Genomic DNA, 5,379 nt, shown 5'->3' with positions numbered 1-5,379 from the left:
AATAATAATAATAATAATAATAATAATAATAATAATAATAATAATAATATTAATTATTATTGTTATTGTTATTAATAATATTATTGTTAATAATATTATTTATTAGTAGTGGTATTATTATTGTTTATTATTCTTATTAGTTTTTTTCTTAGTATAATTTTTTTATGGCGACGTAGTGGCGCAGTGGGTAGTGCTGTCGCCTCACAGCAAGAAGGTGGCTGGTTCGATCCTCGGCTCAGATGGCGTTTCTGTGTGGAGTTTGCATGTTCTCCCTGTGTTCACGCGGGTTTCCTCCAGGTGCTCCGGTTTCGCCCACAGTCCAAAGACATGCAGTACAGATGAATTGGGTAGGCTAAATTGTCCTTAKWGTGTGTGTGTGTGTGTGTGTGTGTGTGTGTGTGTGTGTGTGTGTGTGTGTGTGTGTGTGTGTGTGTGTGTGTGTGTGTGTGTGTGTGTGTGTGTGTGTGTGTGTGTGTGTGTGTGTGTGTGTTTTTCAGAGATAGGTTGCGGCTTGAAGGGCATCCGCTGCGTAAAAATGTGCTGGATAAGTTGGCGGTTTACTCCGCTGTGGCGACCCCGGATTAATAAAGGGACTAAGCCGACAAGAAAACGAATTAATGAATTTAATATTATTATTATTATTAGTGGTAGTATTTATTTATTAATTTATTTATTATTATTATTATTATTATTAATAATTGTAATAAAATTAAAAATGACTAGTTTCATTTAAAACTACATTCAATAATAAAACATATTTAATAAATGAGTATTTAACAATTTACCAATTGTTAAATCTTTTTTCATTTAATAAATTGTATAATAAATGCAATGATGCAAATGATGCAAACTTTTGACCGGTAATGTATATGCTATTATTAGGAGGATAAGAAACTGGTCCATATGAACTGCATTAGTTACTGACAAAGTCCCTGTCAAAGTCTTACAATGTCCCATACATTAGTAGTCTCTGCTGTTCCTTCCTTTAATAGCAAATGACAGACGGATCCCACACTGCAGCGTAGGTTATTGTATGAAAAATCAGAAAAATGACAGGAACAAACACAGCAGTAGGTTAGCTATAATGTGGTGTTTTTGTAAAAATTAACTTTCACCATAGTTTTTTCCCACAGCCGAATTTCTGTCTGTCAGATGTCGTCATCTTCATGTCATGATCAGTTCTGTGATCCCCCGCACTCTGCTAGTGTCTGAAGGGAAAGGCGTGTTCACATTTTACCAGAATAGCTACTACATATTTGGGGATGTACCATATCGACATCGACGCGTTCAAGCAAAAGATCTGAATCCAACACGATTCATTTATTCTAATCCGAGTTGACTATTATATAAACAAGCAATAGTTTTAAACAAGGTGCACTTTCAGATTTAAACCTCAGTTGGATGTTTTATTCACTTAGTGCTGTTACACACTGCATAGAAGGTCATATATTTCTTAAACATAATAGAGGCTCTTCAAATAAAGACATTTTACGATAAAAAGATGTTGCTATAAATACTTTTATTTCAAATCAAATCTGTTTTCAACTGTTTTTACAAAACAAAATGACACAGCACTACTTTGAAACTTTTCAACACTGATAATTACATTTAAAAAAAGTTTCTTCATCATCGATTCAGCATATCACAAGCATTTCTGATAACGGACGACTGAAATAAAAATGCTAAAAATTAAAACCAAAACAAATTGCGAATGTTGTGATCATGTTAGGTTAACCCATGGCTTTATTTCACCATCCTTAATAAAACATACATCTATTTTCCTCCTCCCCACGTTTTCATTTCCCCAGAGACGAGGCTAAAACTAGCAACATTTGTCTCCTCCATTGACCACAACATTCATTTAGCTCTGACAGTGATGAAGCTACAGTGTGTGTGTGATTCTCATGTGGTGAGTCAACAGCTGTTATATGTCACAGACAGATTTTATGCCACGTTTGTTTGATTGCATGCTCCTATTTTTCCTTCCTTATCAGCGTTTGGTGACAAGTAGCCAACAGGGTACACACACACACACACAAACACACACACACTGCCAAATGCATTCTCCAAATCGATGCAGCATCCAGCGTTTGAAAATTGAGACCTTGGAGACAATTTCCCGCCTTAATGTCGCAGTTAGTGTCATGCTGTTATAAATGCTGACCTGAGGAGGGCAGTATGGATCTGATGAACAACACGTTGACGCTTCTCTTTCTCTACCAGTGGACACGGACGAGCTTGTAAAAACTAGATCCCTCTAGCGTATCCTCTTCCTGGATACAATCAGTGGAGAATATTCCGCTTTTATTGCGCTGCCGGCTTGTGCTGCTAAATAATTGATGGGATTCTCGTGGGCAAAGCTTTGTTGTGTGTGTGTGTGCTCTAGAACAGTCACTTTGATGGAGGACATTCACTGGCTGTTGTTGAAGTGTGTGTGTGTGTGCGCGTAATCCTGACTCATCAAACAGCAGAACAAACACGTGGATTTTAACATTTGCTCTGCTTTATAAACATGCTCAAATGTACATCGCCATTCAGATTTGTTCTTTTTTGGGGGGGTCCAGCTGCAACATTGGACTCCATTATAGAAATGTATACCACTTTGTATCTATGTTTGAATGGAAGAGATTGTAAACAAGTCATGGCCTGAAGCTAGTAAAGCTTGAAAGAGAGATTAGAGGCTTTACGGTTCTTCATTAAATACTGGTTAATGACATGAGAAGCGTGTTTGCGTATAGGCTGCTGGGCTGTATTTATTGCACTGTAGATGTAAACGATGTGTGGTATCCCAACAAACACATTTACGTTGTAGCGATGTCTGCACAACGTTGTATTTTTTCAAAGGCAACGTTGCCGCTTACGTGCTCGCTACATTGTCACAACGTAGAAATGTAAGACGTGAGAAGGCTGTAGCAACGTTGTCGTGCGACATTCAGCAACCGCGAGGCGGCGTTCTTACTACTTGTATTAATATTTTTTGTGGCAGTTTATCAATACTGCCTAGAATACAGGATAAGCAGCAATTCTTTTCCAGTATTGCTTAATATTAAATATTGTTCATTTATTTTTCCTATTTAATTTAACAATTGCATGTGTAAACTTTAAAGTGTTTAAAATAACACACAAATGAATATAATCAAACTTTTTATTATATATTTCACATTTAATACATACAGTACACATCTAATTATAAGCAAACAGTATAAAGTTTAGATTATATATATATATATATATATATATATATATATATATATATATATATATATATATATATATATATAATTAAACTAAAGGGTAAACAAACAAGAAAAGTAAACAAGAAATCATTAAAATGTAAATATACATATAAATAAATATATAAATTAAAATTCAGACACTGGGCAGTGAAGCTCTGGACTGGAGAATACAGCAGACCGGGGAGCGCAGCTGAAGACCAATCGTAGTTGTTGGTATGGAGAAAGCAGTCAGAGGAAGAAACAAATCCAACAGATAATCCAGCTTCAAAGATCCACAGCAGACACAAGTCAAAATAGGCAGTGAACAAGAGAGGACAGATGGAAACGACTATGACTAGCAAGTTATTGAAGTTTCAGACATTTATTGTAATTTCATTACATATAAAATCTCCAGTGAGTAATTATGTAGCCTACTTTATTTTATTGCTTTAATAATATATCATATACCAAAATTACATACAATTAAATAAATTTAGAGATACAGGGAAAACAGGTTTGAGTTAACAGAAGTCAGAGTTAGTCTCCCAATACTTACTTAAATTATGAGAAGAGAAAGAAGAGGTCCTGTAGTTGTGGCGTTGCTCGCTGTAAATGGAATGTTAAACTTAGTGTCATTTCAATAACAGCTGTACAAAATAAAAGTAATTTTTCATAAGCATGATCTATTTTCCACATTATGAACATGCTGTTTTAGGTAACAATACTACATTTATTATGATAGTAAATAGAGTAGTATACTTCTTACCTCATTCAATTATTCTTTCCATAGATCAGGAATTACAGCAACACTGATCTGAGGTGAATTCAACAGCTGAAAAAATTCTGAAAGACAAGTTACATAAGTAATTTGAAAACAACAGTGAGTGGTTAAACAATAGAGTTTTATGCAACTTGCACATAATTAAAATCCAGAAATTATCAATAGAAGATTACCTCCATGTGAAAATAGCCTGTTGAGCAAAGAAAAGAGTGGGTTTTAAATAAAACATCAAAAGATAAATCAAAATAGAAATTTAGACTAGCAGACCTTTTTATTAATATCTATATTAATCAGGCAACTTATATACTTTAACTTATAGGGATAGCTCACCCAAAACTGACAATTCTGCCTTTTAGCCTCATCCTTTATTTGATCCAAACTTATTTAGCTTTTTTTCTGCTAAACAATAAAAAAGATATATTAAATAAAGCTGGAAAACTGTAATTATTTAATTAGTGTTTTCTTACTATGAAAGCAAATGCTTACAGTCTTTAGTGTTCAATAGAATAAAGAAACTTAAAGGTTTGGAATCACTTAGGCTATTATTTACAGGGCAAATAATTCGTGAGTACATATCATTTTTGAGTGAACTGTTCCTTTAACGGGACGCAAACTGCACAGAGATGTTTTGTATTTAAAAGTTATTTTGTGTGTTTTGTAAAAAGTGGGTCGGCTCGTGTGATAAAGTATCAGACTGATCACTATGGATATGGAAAAAACTGAACTTCAAAAACATTATTTTCCATTTGACTAAAGACTAAGCGTAGGTAAATAATCAGGAAATGTTTTATCGAAAGATTTAACATAATGATTTTAATGTTGTTGCCGTCCGTGAACGGAATGCTGAAATGTTACTCGCTCGTAATAACTTCATTACGGCTTTTGTGTGTGTGTAATGTTGGAACAGATTGTTGTCGAAATCGTAGGTTTGTTTGAATATTCACGATTTACGTATCTTATTTAGCAAGAAGAAATAAAACAATACTCACGTCTCCTCGGTCGTTGATGAATGAGACGACGGCTTGTTGAAATTTAAACTGATTCAGCTGTGACCAGTAAATGTTGTACAGTGGTCGTCCACGCCACCTAAGCACAACCTAAAGTATGCGGCCCTCGTGATGTTTAAATGGCAACCTTATGACATCGTTGTGACAACGTTTAGCAACAACGTAGAATCCTCAACCTTTTTGCAAGGTTGGTACAACGTTGTAGGAAGGTCGCTACGTTGAGGCAACGTTGTGTGTTTGTTGGGATGTGCTTAACTTTTTCTGATGTGCTTTACTTACTATCTTGAAAATCGATCTTGAAGAGTTAGGGCTCTATTTTGGTGGTCCATGCGCCGAATTATTATGGAGTCCGAATTATTATGGAGTCCGAATTATT

At 34.9% G+C, this 5,379-nt stretch overlaps 1 long non-coding RNA gene across 2 annotated transcripts; it reads right to left on the bottom strand.

The window, feature by feature from the left end:
• Positions 1–3,298: 3,298 nt before the first annotated feature.
• Positions 3,299–5,067, bottom strand: LOC137488249 (uncharacterized). Of its 2 annotated transcripts, none has more exons than XR_011007205.2 (5): positions 4,986–5,067; positions 4,170–4,186; positions 3,982–4,058; positions 3,772–3,821; positions 3,299–3,426 (listed from the first exon to the last, which is right to left on the bottom strand). It is a non-coding gene; the product is annotated as an uncharacterized lncRNA (long non-coding RNA). The 2 variants fall into 2 exon arrangements; XR_011007204.2 differs by lacking the exon at positions 3,299–3,426 and adding an exon at positions 3,438–3,498.
• Positions 5,068–5,379: the final 312 nt, after the last annotated feature.

The sequence above is a fragment of the Danio rerio genome, chromosome 18, assembly GCF_049306965.1.
Source record: "Danio rerio strain Tuebingen ecotype United States chromosome 18, GRCz12tu, whole genome shotgun sequence".
Taxonomy (NCBI): domain Eukaryota; kingdom Metazoa; phylum Chordata; class Actinopteri; order Cypriniformes; family Danionidae; genus Danio; species Danio rerio.
The sequence above is the reverse complement of the archived record's forward strand: the minus strand, read 5'-3'. Positions and strand labels throughout refer to the sequence as shown.